Raw genomic sequence first — 19,535 nt, forward strand, 5'->3', positions numbered from 1 at the left:
CTTCAAGAAGAATGGTATCTGGGTAAACTTTTATCTCGTACAATAAGCACATCAAAGCCTCCCTTATTGACAGGGAATTATCTGTGCTGGAGGGTGACATTATAAGCTTCTTAGAGTGGAAACTAAATCCACGTTGATACAGTCACAAGACAGAGCATTTCTATCACCGGTTCCATCCTGACATTCCTGCCGGCGACTCAGGAGAGAAGGGGGAACCCAAACACTGCGCATTGTTGACACATCCCACTCCTCCATTCCGTCTTTTTGACATTTCAATTACAAAATGTGATTGGGGGAATGTAGCCGGGATGTTTGCCTGGATTTGTAGAACTTTACCCATCAGCCCTGCACCGAACACAGCTCTTCACTTTCCAGGTTTTATGTCCAGTAGCATATGGGGCATTTTTGGGTAATAAAACACCACATCACTCCTCCATAATATATTGGTTAATCTTCCTACAGATTATAATCCAGGAGCACTCATCGATGTCAGTTCCTGCCCATCTTGCAGCAGGTACATGGATAACAGGGTTTTGGACAGGAACACAGAGTAGCTAAGTTGGAAGCATCTTGGCAACACGGCAGAAACACAGAGCAGAGACTAAGGTATCCACATTTACCTGGTTCCCAAATCCTGTGCAACAATACCTTGTTATTATCAAACTCCTTCTTATTGTCCTCACCACTCATTTAAGCATGAACTTCTAAAGTTTGATCATGGGCTCCTTGTTGCCCCTTAAAATATCCAACATGATCCACCCCAAAGAATGAATGTCCTTACACAACTCCTCCTCGTGGCTAGTGCTTTCCTTCCGCTTAGCACTAGCGAAGGGGGGGGGGGAGCAAAGACAGTGAGGATGGGACAGATGGTCTAGGACAGACATTTCCACTGCATGTACAGTAGCTGTAGACGATGAGGAATCCACTGACATCTGCCTCAATGTCATATTGTCAGACTCTTCCTCCTCCTGAGATGACTGGGTATGAGTTAGTCAGTCCACGAGGGCCATACCATCCTCTGAAACCACACAACCCCTGGAAGACAGTGACAACTTTTCCTTGCCGATGCTGCTGCTACTACTACCACCAGGCACCGAGCTGCTGCTGCTACCTGTACTGAGCCTGGACAAATGGCTGATGCCCACAGAGTTGGTACTGCCACCTACAGGCTAACTGAGGACATAGCAGGGGTGCTATTTCCTCTGTTATGTTTTGGGATGATTTAGCTCTCACTAACTAGTCAAGTAGCAGTCAACTTTCACTCTCAATGCTTTAAATGCCGATTTATGTGAAACACAAGTAAAAATTAACTCCCCAAAAATACATGTAACTTGGCTTTAGATGCCTTTTCACTTTCAACGCTTTCGATGCATATTTATTTTAAACACTTTGGCTGTCAGGGCATGCTGGCAGTTGTAGTCCTGCAGTGCCGTGGTTCGAAAACACTGATTTACTCAAGAGGAATCTGTCATATAAAAGCAAACTGTAATTTATTAGTCAGTCAAGTGTCAAGGAGGCAGGCTTAAGTGTTCAAGTACCAGAGCCTGGTACTCCTTCTTTCTTGCCCCACCTCCAAGCCTCTTCTTGACATACATGCAGAGCCCTTCTGTCGGGGCACAGAAAAACTTGGAAAGCCTTTTAAGGCTCTGTGATTGATGAATAGTGATGAGCGGCAGGGGCTGTATTAGAATTTGCAATATTTCACAAATATATGGACGAATATTCATCCTATATTCGCGAAATTCACATATTCGCTATGTTCGTTTACTTTTTTTTCCATGCAAAAATCGTAATAAAATTTGTGTAGTGCACATGCGCGATTATATCTGTCACCTAAAAGAAGGGAGGGATCAGTGTCCTCTGGAAGTGCCAATATTCGTGAAATTTGCATATTCACATATATGAAATATTCACGCTGCTGTCACGATGCCGGCTGGCAGGAGGTGGATCCTCTGTGCCAGAGAGGGATTGGCGTGGACCGTGCTAGTGAACCGGTTCTAAGTCACTACTGGTGTTCACCAGAGCCCGCCGCAAAGCGGGATGGTCTTGCTGCGGCGGTAGTGACCAGGTCGTATCCACTAGCAACGGCTCAACCTCTCTGACTGCTGAAGATAGGCGCGGTACAAGGGAGTAGACAAAGCAAGGTCGGACGTAGCAGAAGGTCGGGGCAGGCAGCAAGAATCGTAGTCAATAAGGAATAGCAGGAGGTCAAATACACAGTATGGACAAACACAGTAACGCTTTCACTAGGCTCTAAGGCAACAAGATCCGGCAGGGAAGTGCAGGGACAGAGAACAGATATAGTCTGGGAGACGGTGGAAGCCAATTAAGCTAATTGGGCCAGGCACCAATCATTGGTGCACTGGCCCTTTAAGTCTCAGGGAGCTGGCGCGCGCGCGCCCTAGAGAGCGGAGCCGCGCGCGCCAGCACATGACAGCAGGGGACGGGAACGGGTAAGTGACCTGGGATGCGATTCGCGAGCGGGCGCGTCCCGCTGTGCGAATCGCATCCCCGACGGCCATGACAGTGCAGCGCTCCCGGTCAGCGGGACCGACCGGGGCGCTGCGGAGAGAGAGACGCCGTAAGCGCTCCGGGGAGGAGCGGGGACCCGGAGCGCTAGGCGTAACAGTACCCCCCCCCCCCTTAGGTCTCCCCTTCTCTTTGTCCGGTAACTGCCTCCCCTGGGATGAGGACACCAGGAAAGAATGGAGGGATTCCTCAACGGTAGGCAGTACAGCAGGAGTGGGAATGGGGAGGGAGGGCAGAGGGCGAGGCCTGGCACGGGGCAGTGTGACACCAGGACGGGGGCCATGAGGAGGTACCGAGGCATGCCTGACTGGACTGGGAGGGGAGGAGAGGCACTTCTTATGGCAGGCAGAGTCCATAAAGACCTTAGGAAGACCGGATACAGGGGAAACCACAGGGTCACGGCAGGGAGTACTGGGAACCGGTTTAAGGCAGTCTTTGAAACAAGAGGTACCCCAGCTCTTGATCTCCCCTGTGGACCAATCCAGGGTTGGGGAATGGTGTTGAAGCCAGGGCAGTCCAAGGAGAATTTCGGAAGTGCAATTGGAGAGGACCAAAAACTCAATTTTTTCGTGATGAGGTCCGATGCACATTAGGAGGGGCTCCGTGCGGTAGCGCACGGTGCAATCCAACCTGGCTCCGTTGACCGCGGAAATGTAGAGTGGCTTGACGAGACGGGTCACCGGGATGCGGAATTTATTCACCAAGGACTCCCGAATAAAATTCCCAGAGGCACCAGAGTCCAGGCAGGCCACGGCTGAGAGGGAGGAGTTGGCTGAAGGGGAAATCCGCACGGGCACCGTGAGACGTGGAGAAGCCGACTTAGAATCAAGAGACGCCACACCCACGAGAGCTGGGTGCGAGCGTGCGTTTCCCAGACGTGGAGGACGGATAGGGCAATCCACCAAGAAATGTTCGGTACTGGCACAGTACAGACAAAGATTTTCTTCCCTACGGCGATTCCTCTCCTCCTGGGTCAGGCGAGACCGATCCACTTGCATGGCCTCCTCGGCGGGAGGCCTAGGCGTAGATTGCAACGGAGACTGTGGGAGAGGTGCCCAGAGATCTAAGTCTTTTTCCTGGCGGAGCTCTTGATGCCTCTCAGAAAAACGCATGTCAATGCGAGTGGCTAGATGAATGAGTTCATGTAGATTAGCAGGAATTTCTCGTGCGGCCAGAACATCTTTAATGTTGCTGGATAGGCCTTTTTTAAAGGTCGCGCAGAGGGCCTCATTATTCCAGGATAGTTCAGAAGCAAGAGTACGGAATTGTATGGCGTACTCGCCAACGGAAGAATTACCCTGGACCAGGTTCAGCAGGGCAGTCTCAGCAGAAGAGGCTCGGGCAGGTTCCTCAAAGACACTTCGAATTTCCGAGAAGAAGGAGTGTACAGAGGCAGTGACGGGGTCATCGCGGTCCCAGAGCGGTGTGGCCCATGACAGGGCTTTTCCAGACAGAAGGCTGACTACGAAAGCCACCTTAGACCTTTCAGTAGGAAACTGGTCCGACATCATCTCCAAGTGCAGGGAACATTGCGAAAGAAAGCCACGGCAAAACTTAGAGTCCCCATCAAATTTGTCCGGCAGGGACAAGCGGAGGCTAGGAGTGGCCACTCGCTGCGGAAGGGGTGCAGGAGCTGGCGGAGGAGATGGTTGCTGCTGTAGCAGAGGCAGAAGTTGCGACTGAAGTTGTTGCACCATGGTGGACACTTCTGACAGCTGGTGGGTTAGATGGGCGATCTGTCGGGATTGCTGGGCGACCACCGTGGTGAGATCAGAGATAGCTGGCAGGGGAACCTCAGCGGGATCCATGGCCGGATCTACTGTCACGATGCCAGCTGGCAGGAGGTGGATCCTCTGTGCCAGAGAGGGATTGGCGTGGACCGTGCTAGTGGACCGGTTCTAAGTCACTACTGCTGTTCACCATAGCCCGCCGCAAAGCGGGATGGTCTTGCTGCGGCGGTAGTGACCAGGTCGGATCCACTAGCAACGGCTCAACCTCTCTGACTGCTGAAGATAGGCGCGGTACAAGGGAGTAGACAAAGCAAGGTCGGACGTAGCAGAAGGTCGGGGCAGGCAGCAAGAATCATAGTCAATAAGGAATAGCAGGAGGTCAAATACAGAGTATGGACAAACACAGTAACGCTTTCACTAGGCTCTAAGGCAACAAGATCCGGCAGGGAAGTGCAGGGACAGAGAACAGATATAGTCTGGGAGACGGTGGAAGCCAATTAAGCTAATTGGGCCAAGCACCAATCATTGGTGCACTGGCCCTTTAAGTCTAAGGGAGCTGGCGCGTGCGCGCCCTAGAGAGCAGAGCCGCGCGCGCCAGCACATGACAGCAGGGGACGGGAACGAGTAAGTGACCTGGGATGCGATTCGCGAGCGGGCGCGTCCCGCTGTGCGAATCGCATCCCCGACGGCCATGACAGTGCAGCGCTCCCGGTCAGCGGGACCGACCGGGGCGCTGCGGAGAGAGAGACGCCGTAAGCGCTCCGGGGAGGAGCGGGGACCCGGAGCGCTAGGCGTAACAGCTGCACACTGACTCACACAGTAAATAATATTGGCACCTTCTTTGGACCACAAGCAGGGAGGGATGATCACTTTTTTTTTTTTACACAGTACACATCTGTATACTGTGAAGAAGAAGAAAATATTCGTCATTATGAACATATAGCGCTATATTCCAAAGATTCGCAAAATTGTGAAGTGACGATATTTGCGGTAAAAATTTGCATTTCGAATATTAGTGCTCAACACTATTGATAAAACATAAATGCAGTGCTCCCTCAACTTACAATGCCCTCAGGTTACAATATTTTCTGGACCATTGTAACTTGAATCCAGACTCACCATTCAATACTACCCACAGTCCAGATCTGTGATACGTGTCAATGGCTGGAAGAACTGACCAATCAGAAAGGGCATTCACTGGTAAAACACCTGTATCACTGAAATGCATGCACTGACTTGCTGTCTGGTAGCTCCCCCTACAGTACAGGAAGGTATTACATGTTCTGTACTCTTTACCTGTGCCAGGGTTAGCTGCTCCTTTGGACACCAGGTGAGGGCGGCTCCATTCCTTTTTTAGGACCCTGTGTTCTGTACAGGACCCTGAAGAAGATCCTGTCCTCTACATCCTCTTACAGCTCCCAGCAGATCTTTCTTACCTTTATATATAAGGATTTGCTTTATCTATATTAGTTGTCTACTTATTTTTCTGTAATCCTCACTTTTCCCTATTTTTGGAAGACATTTTGGGGCTTTAGAACCAATTACCAGGTTTCCATAGAGTTATGGTCTCAACATACAACGATATGTAGTGTTGTATAAATAAAGAATGAGAACTAATTTTGAATATTTTAGGCCACAATTAACTATTTTTCACAGGATTTGTATATTGTTTCAAGTAGTAGAGTAAAGTGTTAGGAAAGGACACAGCCAGTAATCGTAGTGGATTGTAATTTTATTTTCTGCGCAAACATCCTCAGATCGGTTTGACAATGATTACAAGAACCTGTATATAAATGACACCTTTAATAGAGCATTTGTTTCAGTTTTCCAGATAATGTATGCTTTTTAGTAAACTCACAGTACATCTTGTGCCTTTTTCCACCTTGCCACTCTTGAAAATGGATTCAAAATAATTAATTCTCAGATGTTTTGACAGCGATAGTTTTCTTTAACTCCTTAAAGATCGGGCAAATTTTCATTTTTACATTTATGTTACTTACTCATTGTTTTCTAAAAGCCGTAACTCTTTTATACTTCTATCCAAAGACCCATATGAGGGCTTGTTTTTTGATGGACCTATTGCACTTTGCAATTACACCTGTCATTTTATTAAAAAAATAAATAAACTGTGAAACTAAAAAAATGTTTGTGGGAGGCAATTGGAAAACAAAACACAAATTGAAAAATGTTTGGGCTTTCTGTTTTTTCACTCTGCATATTAGAGTTAAAAGGACATGTTATCTTTACACTGTGGGTCAGTACGATTACAGCAATACCCAATTTATATAGATCTTGTTTTATTTTACTACTGATAAAAACATGCAAAAGCTATTTTGGCTTTTTTAGTCACATTCTTTTTTTGTTTTTTTTTGTTAGTTAACACTGTTCACTATGCAGGATTAATAACATTATATTTCAGACTTTTCCATGTGAGGTGATAACAAATATTTTTATTTTTTCTTTTGGTTACATTTTTTTTATAAAAAAAAAAAAGGGGGGGGGGAAGAGGAGTGATTTGAATGTTTATTAGATGAGTTTAAAAAAAAAAAAAATATATATATATATATATATTTTTTTTTTTTATGTCCCTCTAGTAGACTTTTATAAGCAATTATTAGATTGCTCATAAAATATACTGCATGACATTATTCAGTTAGGTCGGTGCTCTGCTGGTACAGTCTGCCTAAGGCAGACTTTATTAGCAGAATTACAATTCATAATGACCACGTTGCGGAGGTGATGGTCGGGCACTGGACAGGAGAAGCATCTTCCTTTAAGCCTTTTAAATGCTGTAATCACTATTGACTGTGGCATTTAAGGGGTTTAATATCCCACACCAGCATGATCATTGGACACTACTATGGCAACATACACTATATTTACTGCAGTTCTGCAGCCCATCTAAGTCATCACAGTGCAGTTACTTCCAGTGACTTACAGGTGACATCTGTTTGGAGTTGTTCTCTTTTCCTTTTCTCCTCCAGTTACTGAGACGGCCAGGAAAGCATCCCCAAATATAACTTGTCTCTGCAGAGTATGGTGCCCCTAATTATTATTTATATGTTAAGAATGTTCTTAATAATAATGCCCCAACTGTGCCCCCCCCCCACCTAATAATTCTCCAACTGTGTCCCAACTCACTAAAAATACTCCAACTGTGCCCCCCACTAACTAATAACCCCCCTACTGTAACCCTAACAAGGGAATCCATTTTACCACCAGCCAGGACATCATTAATCAGGAAATGCCCCGGAGACCAGAAGGTAACCTGTGTTGGGAAGCCCCTCTTCATTCACTTTGTGGTGCCCCCCATGACAGTGCTCAGACTGTCACTGTAAACAAAGTCCCTACCAAGAGTGTAACTAAAACTACCAGCCTAGGCACCACCATCCACTGCTTTCCCTGTGGGTACTCCTACTAAGTAGCTAGTATAGAGAAGTCCCAAGCAGAGGTCATATTGACAGGGGCTGTCCTAATCCATTTAACTCATTGTGACAGCCTTCATATGCCCCATACATTATCATATGCAGCTTTCCTGTTCATTTCCTACTCTTCATTAGCACATATATTACTAAAACTTTTGCTCCAAATCTTTCTTATTTTGTCTTCTAACAGGATTATCTTTGCTTCACAACATTCTAACTTTAATCATGTTCCTTAAATAATTCAACAATCTCCTCGTCCCTCCATTCAGAATTTACAGGAACTTGGAGCGAGGCTCTTAAAATGCTATTTCATCTCCCAGGATAATGGGTTTGCCAAATGTTCCCTACGTGGGTTCACATTGGTTTCAGCGTGATTCTTCTTCATCGTTCAAGGCTGGAGGAGCTGAGTATACATGCGTTGCATTATTTCCTGGAAAACTATGATCAATTTCAAAATTAAATATTTGCCAAAAGCCCATAACATGCTCCATTCATTTCCCTCTACTGAAGGAATTAGTGTTATGAGTTTGTGGATGAAATACTGCGGTAAAACTCAGCGCCGCAGATTAAATGTGATTATTGCAGAGTGAATCACCAGCAATCTAGTAAGACTATTAATGACTTTGGGCTCTAAAGGTGAACGCTATTCAAGAATTGTGTTATCCTTCTGCTCTAACCCTCTCCCACGGCCTGATACATCATTAACAGGTGCTAAATCCCTCGCTCCAACATACAATTACATACACTACACAGGCAAAAGTATTGTACCAATCACCATTATTGAGTTCTGTTCTGGTGTTTCAGTAACATGGTTAAAGGGGTACTCCAAGGAAGTAAATATACATAAAAAAAAGCTCAAAAGCCACCACACTGGATATTTTTTCCTGCCTGATATGCAGGGCCCCTGTGGCCCCTGTTGTCTTCTCTGGCTGCTTGATATTCATTGAAATCCTTCCCTCTCCTTGCTTACATCTCCCAGCAATCATTGCAGCTCTGTTCTTCCAGCTAGTTCGCTCTCTGAGAGCAACCCCCACCCTCCTGCTCTGAGCAGCAGAGAGAGATTCAGTGTCTGATTGGCTGAGGCTGCACACACATCCTAGTTTTCAGCACTAAAGAAAGCATGACTTCTCAGTGCAGGGCAGAAACCACATTGTCTGTGTCTCACAGAAGAGTGGGGGCTGCTTTCAAAGAGGGATTTGTACAGAGACTGAGTGGATAGAATGAATTATGTTTAACCCCTTAACGATGCAGAACGTGTATTTACATCCTGCGTCGGCTCCTGCAATATAACACGTGGTCACGTGGTCATATTGGGTCAGTTCCGGCTGCTACTGATATCAATGGCTGGGACCCGTGGTTAATACCGGACATCACCGATCGCTGTGATGCCCGGTATTAACCCTTCAGACGTGGCAATCAAAGTTGATTGCTGCATCTAAAGTGAAAGTATAAGCGTTCCTGGCAGCTCAGTCGTGCTGATCGGGATCATCGCAGTGAAACCGCGATGTCCCGATCAGCTGTAAGGACACAAGGAGGGTCCCTACCTGCCTGATCGTTGTCCAATCGCCGAATGACTGCTCCGTACCTGAGGTCTAGGCAGGAGCAGTCGAGCGCCGAAAACATTGATTAATGCTATGCTATGGCATAGCTTTAATCAGTTCTGACAATCAGTGTAAGCTATAACATTGCAAAAAATGTGAAAAAAATAAGTTAATTTGATTTAAGATGATTTAACCCCTTCCCTAATAAAACTTTGAATCACCCCCTTTTTCCCATAAAAAAAAAACTGCATAAATAAAAATAAATATAAACATATGTAATATCGCCACGTGTGTAAATGTCTAAACCATAAAAATATATTGTTAATTAAACCACACGGTCAATGGCGTACATGTAAAAAAAAAAAATGTGGTCACTTTTTATACCATAAATTTTTTTTATAAAAAGCGATCAAAAAGTCCGATCAAAACAAAAATGGTACCGATAAAAACTTCAGATCAAGTATTATTTTTCGTGCATGTAGATAGGATTTTTTCCAGAAGTAAGACAAAATCAAACCTATATAAGTAGGATATCATTTTAATCGTATGGACCTACAGAATAATGATAACGTGTCACTTTTACTGCAAAATGCACTGTGTGGTAACAGGGGCAGACACAGACAGCATAGGGCCCCTGTGCAAAGAACGTGCCTGGGCCCCCCCCATACATCAATTGTTCAGGTAGGAGATAAATATGAGATAGACAGATAGATAGACATGAGATAAATAGATAGATAAGAGATAGATAGATAGGAGATAGATAGATAGATAGATAGATAGATATTAGATAAATAGATAGATAGATAAGAGATAGATAGGTATGAGATAGATATGAGATAGAAAGATATTAGATAGATATGAGATAGATAGATATATAGATAGATATGAGATATATAGATATGAGATAGATATGAGATAGATAGATAGATATTAGATAGATAAATAGATAGATATGAGATGGATATAGATAGATAGATAGATATGAGATAGATAGATAGATAGATAGATAGATAGAAAGATATTAGATGGATAGATATGAGATAGATAGATAGATAGATAGATAGATAGATAGATAGATAGATAGATAGATAGATAGATAGGAGATAGATATATAGATAGATATGAGATAGATATATAGATAGATATGAGATAGATAGAAAGATATTAGATAGATAGATATGAGATAGATAGATATAAGATAGATAGATATTAGATGAATAGATAGATGATAGATAGAGATAGATATAAGATAGATACAGTAGATAGATAGATAGATGATAGATAGAGATAGATATAAGATAGATACAGTAGATAGATAGATAGATGATAGATAGGACATGGATATCTTTTTACCAACCAGGGTGCCTCCAGATGTTACAAAACTAAAAAACTACAACTCCTGGGCCTTTGGCTGTTGAGGTATGCTGGGAGTTGTAGTTTTGCAACAGCTGGAGGCACCCTGTGGGATGGATAGATCGATAGGTAGATAGATAGTGTTTTCCAACCAGGGTGTCTCCAGCTGTTGCAAAACTACAACTCCCAGCATGCCTGGACTGTAGTTTTGCAACAGCTGGAGGCACCATGGTAGGAAAACACTGATCTATGCCCAGTCAATCTATCTATCTCAGTGTTTACCAATCAGTGTGCCTCCAGCTGTTGGAAAATTTCAACTCCCAGCATGCCCGGACAGTCTTAAGCTGTCCGGAAGTTGTAGTTTTGCAACAGCTGGAGGCTCCCTGGTTGGGAAACACTGCCTTAATGGATTAATGATAAATAAGCAAGCAGTGTGTCCACATGTTGTGGCCCCAGTGGGGTCACTTTCCCTCCTCCAGGGTCCACAGGTCACCTACTGGTCACATTACAAGAATTTTTTTTTGAAAAATCGCAGCAAAAATGGCGCAGTTTTACTTCAATTTTGAAAAATCGTGGTAAAACCGCGCCATTTTTGCCGCGATTTTTCCCAACAAATTGTTCTTGTAATGTGACCTGTAGGTGACCTGTGGACACCGGAGCAGGGAAAGTGACCCCACTCGGCTGCTACCCCCCAGGTTATACTGCTAGTGAGAAGAGAGGCAGGACAGGGGACATAACTTCCCCTCACAGCCGCTGTGCTCCTCGGAGGCCGGTCAGCTCTCGGCCTCCGTCCTCTTCCTGTGCTGGGGGTGGAGCCATGAATCAGATACCTTCATCCCTGCGCTACTGCCTGTCTCCCTAATGATACCGGAGCAGCGCAGGGATTGTAATAAAAAATAGCGCTTGTCTGAGTGGGGATCGGGACAACTGTCCTGGATCCTCACCAGCTGCACCTCTCTCTCAAGGGGGCCCTTGGCCAGTGCCTGAGGGCCCATGTGTAGTGGCGGGCCCCTGTGCAGCTGAACATGCTGCACATGGGATTTGTCCGCCCCTGTGTGGAAACAGAAACCCCCAAAACATACAAAATGGCGTTTTTTTGTTTTTTCAATTTTGTCGCACATTGATTTTTTTCTTTGTTTCACCATAAATTTTTGGGGGAAATGAGTGATGTCATTACAAAGTAGAATTGGTGGCGCAAAAAAAAAAAGCCATCTTATGAGTCTGTAGGTGCAAAATTGAAAGGTTATGTTTTTTTTTGTTTTGAGTCCTTAAGGGGTTAAACGATCAAATAGGTTGATGTAGGGAAAGGATGGGCTATTGGTTTAGTTCCTGGATTACCCCTTTAAGCATATGGTCAGGTTCTTCAAATACCTCTGTTTCCACTTTGCACTCCATGGGTTGCCAGATCAGCTGACACCCATGCATGATGTCATGGCGAGCAGCCTTTAAAACCATTTTGATCTTTTAAATGGTCACCGTAGTTTGCTCCGTTTGGTAGCCTGTGTGATTTCTAACATAGTTGTAAAATACTTCATTTACCAAAAAATTTACTTTCCCCACCAGAAAAAAAGGCCTTAAAGTCTTGTTTATTAGGTGTCTCCCTTTCTTGAAAACTGACTGCTGTTAGGGGAATTCCATCTCTAAGGATCTATTCACATGTACAGTATTCTGTGCAGATTTGATGCACAGATTTAATGCGAAGGATTCAAAGCTGTATTGAGTCATTTGGTTTTCATTGTAATCTGCAGCATAAAATCCTGCGCATCAAATATGTGCAGAATACTGTATGTGTGAATAGACCCTAAAAGAGACCAACACAGAACACAGGATGTGAGGGAGGGCTTAGCTCGTGTTTTCTGCAAGATAAAACCTGGACTATAAGAATACACCTAGAGCCTGTTTTTCTCATCCAGAGGGTCCACACTGTGCCTGGAAGGTTAAATTGAAGCTATCCTCTTGTCCTTGACCACCCATAAAGTTCTAGACAGCTGTCCCTTTTATGATACAACCTCTTTCTTGCTGTGATACTCTTGCTGGGACCCTTTTGCATCTTGTAAAGCCAGTACATCAATAATTCCCTTCTTCTTTCACATGCTATCTATAAGGCTAAGTTTCCACTTGTTTTTTTTTTCTGGCCAAAAGAAAGTGAGAAAAAAACACCACAGCATTTTACTGCATTTTGGGGTTTTTTTCTGGCGTTTTTGCCTTTGTGTGAAAATTGTGCATTTTTGTGTGGAATGTTTTTTAAGAATTTTGTTGGGTACAAAAAAAAAAAAAAGGATGCCGTAGGGATGGAAAGACTTGTATTTAAATGGGCACTGTCAGATACAAAAACTTTTGATATGTTGTAAAGCATGTATAACCAATAGGTTTTGCAATTGCTTTCATTAGAAAATTTTCAGTATTTCATCCTGAAAAAGCCAGTCAAACAACTGCCCCCCCTGCCTGCTTGGACACATACTAGTCCTGCTGTGTCCATGTGTCATCACCTGCGTCACGGACACACTTTCTTGATTGACAGCTGTGAACGCAGGGCTCACACCTGGAGGAAAAATCCTCCCACTGTCAGCTTGTGTCCCGCTACTGTCAGTGAGGACAAGCTGGGAGTTGTAGTTTTGCTAATGCTAGGGGAGATGTGAGCAGACAGCATACTGATGGAGGGGGTGGAGACCTGCACAGTGAGGCCACGCCCCCTCCCTTTGAGAGGAATTCAGACTAGTGAGCTAAATTAAAATTGTAATAAAAAAGTAAATAAAGGCGCTAGACACATAAAATTTGATGTACATGGTCAGGATTAGATACTGAGTGATATATTAAAAAATATTATTTTTTTGGATCTGACGGGTACGCTTTAACAAAATAGAAATTTTTTAGAACAAAATTTTTATTAATTTCTAAACAGCGACCAATTTATGAAAGTGGGCAAGGACCTAAAAATAGTAACGGACAATATTAAAAATGTATAAAGGGGCCATTTAATTGTAGAAATAATATATTTTTTATAATTAATTTTGTGAAACTTTGCATTAGTAATGTATTTTAATTATGTGTTTAATAAAGTGTGTGTGTGCTTTTTACTTTTAATTCCTTTATTTTTAACATGTTTTAGGTACTACTACCACTACCAGCATGAAACAGAATGCTAGGAGTAGTATTACCTGTACTAATAGTCCGATCGCCCCGGGTTTCACTCCTGACATCCAATGCGATCGTCCTTCATCCTTCTGAGATGCGGAGCGGCTTTCTTCTGCGCTCCGCATCTCTGCACTATACGGCCAGTGAACTTCAGATTACAGAGAAGTATAGTGCTGGGCAGGGGAGTGGAAAAGTACATTCAGTAGATTATATAGGATGATCGCAATGGGTGTCAGAAGGAACACCAAGGGTGATCTGTCTATTAGTACAGGTACTACAACTCCCAGCATGGAACAGTCTGTTCCATGCTGGGAGTAGTAGTAGTACCTAAAAAATTAAGAAAAAAAAGTTTTAAAAAAAGTAAAACACACAAACTGTATTAACCCCTTCACGACCACGGACGTAAATGTACGTCCTGGCTTGGCGGGACTTCCCGCACCAGGACGTACATTTACGTCCTGTGTATGACCGCGAGCATCGGAATGGTGCTCGCGTCATGCACGGCAGGTTCCTGCTGCTAGCAGCAGCCGGGGACCCGCCCATAATGGCCGACATCCGTGATCGTGCGGATGTCCGCCATTAACCCCTCAGATGCCGTGATCAATACAGATCACGGCATCTGCAGCATTGCGGTACTTTGATTAGATGATCGGATTGCCCGCAGCGCTGCCGCGGCGATCCAATCATCCAGCATGGTGGCCGGAGGTCCCCTCACCTGGCTCCGTCCGTCTCCCGGAGTCTTCTGCTCTGGTCTGCGATCGAGCAGACCAGAGCAGAAGATCACCGATAATTCTGAGCAGTGCTGTGTCCTATACATAGCACTGCACAGCATTAGCAATCAAAGTATTGCTATAGATAGTCCCCTATGGGAACATAAAAAGTGTAAAAAAAAAAAAGTTTAAAAATGTAAAAATAAAAAGTAAAAAAAGTGAAAAATCCCCTCCCCCAATAAAAATGAAAATTGTCTGGTTTTTCCCATTTTACCCCAAAAAAGCGTAAAATATTTTTTAAATAAACATATTTGGTATCGCCGCGTGCGTAAATGTCCGAACTAGAACTATCAAAATATAATGTTAATGATCCCGTACGGTAAATGGCGTAAACGTAAAAAATAAAAAAATCCAAAAATGCTGCTTTTTTGTCACATTTATTCAAAAAAAATTTATAAAAAAATTAGCTAAAAGGTTTATATATGCAAATGTGGTATAAAAAAAAATTAAAGATGACGGCGCAAAAAATTAGCCCTCATACCGCCCTATATACGGAAAAATGAAAAAGTTATAGGTGGTCAAAATAGGACGATTTTAGATTACTGATTTTGTACCAAGAGTTTTAGATTTTTTTTAAGCGGTACAAAAATATAAAAGTATCTAGCCATGGGTATCATTTTAATCGTATTGACCCACAGAATAAAGAACACATGTCATTTTTACCATAAAGTGTACAGTGTGAAAACAAAACAATCCAAAATGGACAAAATTTTGGTTTTCATTAAAATTTACAAATTTCCCAAAATTTTCTTTGGGTTCGCCATACATTTTATGGTAACATGAGAGGTTTCATTACAAAGTACAATTGGTCACGCAAAAAAAAAAGCCCTTATATGGGTCTGTAGATGGAAATATAAAAGAGTTATGGATTTTAGAAGGCGAGGAGGAAAAAACGAAAACGCAAAAATAAAATTGGCCTGGTCCTTAAGGTGAAAATGGGTTTGGTCATTAAGAGGTTAAACACATAATTAAAATACATTACTAATAAAAAGTTTCACAAATTAATTACAAAAAATATATTATTTTTACAATTAAATGTCCCCTTTATACATTTTCTATATTTTCAGGTCCCTGCCCGCCCACATGAATTGATACCTGTTTAAAAATGTTAAAAAAAAATGTTGTCCTAAAAAATATGAATTTAGTGAAATACAAATTTTCCATCCCTACGTTATCTTTAAAAAATTTTTTTTTTATAATGGTACCCTACGAAATTTAATGAAAAAAGATATCTCCATCCCTTTTTTGGATCGCTAAAGTCCAAAAAAAGAATAAAAACTGCCTGCAAAAACACCAAAGTTGAAACCCACATGGTGTTTTTCTTTCAACAACGTTTCAACAAGAGGTCGTTTTTGAAAAACGGCCAGGGAGCCCAAAATAGCTGAAAAACACCAAAATAATTAAAAAGACGCCAAACTGAAAAACGCCAAGTGAATTTGACATTTTGCAGTTCCCTATTGACTTGCAGCTAACATCTGGCCACAACAGTTTTAAACAAGAAAAAAAATGCGGCAGAATGGTCGTTTTTATTGGCGTTTAAAAAAATAAAAAATAAAAACATGTAAACTTTGCCTTATAGTGCACTTTGTAAATCATCCTCTAGCCCAAATGCCAGTCTGTTCACTCGAATGCACTTTCTTCAGCACTATGGCATAGAGAGCAGTAGGGGCTGCTGATGATTGACCATAGAAGTAATGGAAAGGAAGCCCATATGTGAGTAATGCTGGCAAACAGTCCAGCTCTGTTCCCACCCCCTGAAATAGAGAGAATTAAAAAATATTCCAAACGATACATTACAGAAAGTGCAGGCACTGCAAGTCTACCAAGAACAGTCAATCTTCGGCATCAGGCATAAACAACGGTGAATAAAAATGCACAGTGTAAACTATAGGTGGTGCTCATTTGTGGAAGCGTCAGCATGCAGATATGTCCAAGAACTGGAAGAATACAAAGGCACTCACCGGGTACAGTGTGACTTCATCTTTATTTCATAAATCCAAACAGACAGGTTAAGGCGGTAACATGCGGCTGCGAGTGCAGGACGCCAGTGCGCACTAATTGGTGACAGCTGTTTCTTTCCTTGCGGAACTTCGACAGACCATTTCCTCCGACCTGTGCTCCATATCTTATGTACACTCACCCTTCAGTGACGTGGGACACAGGTGAGTGGAAAATGTGATATAAATAGAAAAATATTGTATAATATAAATACATATAAATATAGATATTCTATTTAATGTTGAGCACGAATATTCATAATGCTAATTTTTATCGCGAATATCATCACTTCACAATTTTGCGATTATTCAGAATATAGTATATAGAAATGAATTCAGCACTCTTATTATTCAGAATTCGTGATTTCTTCTAACAGAATATAAATGACGTTTCGATCCAAAGACTGGATCTTCATCAGATATCTGTAACAAATCAATATAAGGTCATAAGAACAAGACCAAAAAATAATGAAAAGAAAGAAAAAAATGTGTACATACGCCAGGGTAAGATCAGGATCGGGAGACAATTTGTAAAAAGGCATCATTAGGTATAATGATCAGTATATATGATAATACATGTAAATTTGTAGGGGGAACTGGTATAGGAATAATGTCCATATGTCTGGTCAGTGGTCCCATATATTGCAACACAAGGTACTCAGCATGAAAAAATGAAAAAAATTATAAAAAGAAACAGGCACATTACTATCTATGGAGAACCAGCCACAAGGAGGATATAGTGGGACAACATGGAGGCATCTGTGGAACTATGTTGTAAGGAAGACAACAGGAACACAAGGACATAGTCAATGATATATGGTAGTACTCACCTATAGATTGCTGCGGAGGTGGGTGCAATATGGCCTATAGCCAGGAGAAATAGAAAGCTGGTGTTGCGATCAGATGATCGTGGTGTGGTGTGAGGTAGGAGATAAACTGATAAATACAGAGATAAAATTATAAATGGGGATCAAGAGGAAATATATGAAAATGTAAAGTATATATAGCATAAAAGTAAATATGGGTATAAAAGCAGGTATAAATGTGAATATATGAGTATACATAGAGAGAAAGGGCAAGTTTAGAATAGAGTAAGAATTGTAGCTAGTCGCCTGAGAGGGTAATGTAAAAGGATCAGAATATAAAGGAAGTATAATAGAAATAATAGTAAGAAAAAAAATATCCAGTAAAGAGTGGAAAGAAAATGGTCCAAAGAAGGGGATCATATGTAAGTGGAATTATGAAGCAACAGTATAGTGATAGGGAGACATGTGGAAAGAGAGCGGACAAAAATTGAGCGGGAAAAGAATCGGGGAAAAGGTGATGGTGAAGATAGAACTAGAGGTGGGAAAATGATAGTAATAGTGACATAAAAAAAAGGATACGGTGGTCAGAAAGCGGTGATGGCCTCCACAGCATCTCAAATGGCCTAGAAAAAAATTATAAAATTGTTAAAAGTTTTAAGAGAAGGGGTTTGTTACATAACAAAAGACTGTTATATGTGCAATCTTGTATTCCCTGTTGAGGCCCAGGGGTTCCAAAGTTTGTAAAGTATATATCCAGTAGGCCTCTCTTTTCTTCAGGGTACTGACTCTGTTGCCACCTCTGCGTGATTTTGGGATCTCTTCGAGGACCTGAAACCGTAATTGTGCAATAGTCCTGCCGTAAGGAAATGGTAGGGAATTGGCAGTAGTGTATTTTTCCTCCTAATTGTAGCTTTATGTTGAGAAATGTGGTTCCGGATATTCTGGGTAGTCTCACCAACATATCCGAGACCGCAGGGACATTCAATGATGTACACGACAAATGATGACTCACACGTGAAGAAACCTTTGATGGGATATGGTTTACCTGAAAGTGGGTGGTATACTTTGCTGCCTTTGGTTATACTGTTACATTGTACACAATGAAGACATGGGAAAGTATCTTGTTTGGGGGATGATGAGTGTAGTTTGCCTCAGGGCGCGGGTACTGCCAATATCAGCTCTGATCAAACTGTCTCGAAGGTTGGGGGGGGGGGGGGGTCTTTTAAAACATGGCGAAAATGGCTCTTTAAATTCAGGAATATTAGGGTAGGCTCTATGAAGTAAAGGCCAGTGTCTGCGGATGATCCCCTGGATTTTGTATGCATAAGGATGGAAGGCATGTACGAACAGAATACGGTTAGAATTTGATTTTTTGGGGGTCTCTCCCTTTCCTCGGAGCAACATTTAATAATGTAATCAGGGTAACCTCTCTCTTTGAATTTATTATACATATCTTCCAGTTGATTGGTCTTAGTGGTTTCATCTGTAACTATTCTTTTGACTCTTTCAAATTGTGAGGTGGGTAGAGATTTAAGTGTAGCTTTGGGATGATAACTGGTGTAGTGAAGTAGGTTGTTCCTGTCTGTGGGTTTGGTATAGAGATCGGTAGATAGAATACCCTGGTTGTCGATGTGAATGGTAGTGTCTAGAAAGCTGATGGATCTCTGACTATAGTGCATGGTGAATTGTAGTTCTGGCCATATGCTATTGATGTATTGGTGGAATTCTAGTAAAGATTCTATGGGCCTTCCCCACATGCAGAAGATATCATCTATATACCGTTTCCAAATTTTTGCATGTTCACAGAAGGTGGAGTTTGTGTAGTGAAATGATCCTCAAAATCTGCCATATATGTATTTGCAAAGGGGGGGGGGGCACATTTGATCCCATAGCGGTCCCCTGTATTTGAAGACAGAATGAATCCTGAAACATGAAATAATTGTTGTGTAGCACAATTTCCAATAGGGAATTGCAAAAGTCAATATGTGAATTGCTGAGGTTGGATTTATGTAGTAGCAGGGGAAAGACCTTTTTCATGTTTGATGGAAGTATACAGACTGTTGACATCAAAAGTGACTAAAATAGTGTTTGGGGGTACTTGGTGAATATCTCTGATGAGCTGAAGGAATGTGCCTGTGTCGGAATGATGATGTATCTCTGACTAAAGGGGTAAGATTTTTTTCAAGACAGATGGATAAAGGGGATAGAATAGAGTCGGTAGATGCAACTATTGGTCTCCCTGGTGGTTT

The sequence above is a fragment of the Hyla sarda genome, chromosome 2 (assembly GCF_029499605.1).
Source record: "Hyla sarda isolate aHylSar1 chromosome 2, aHylSar1.hap1, whole genome shotgun sequence".
NCBI lineage: Eukaryota > Metazoa > Chordata > Amphibia > Anura > Hylidae > Hyla > Hyla sarda.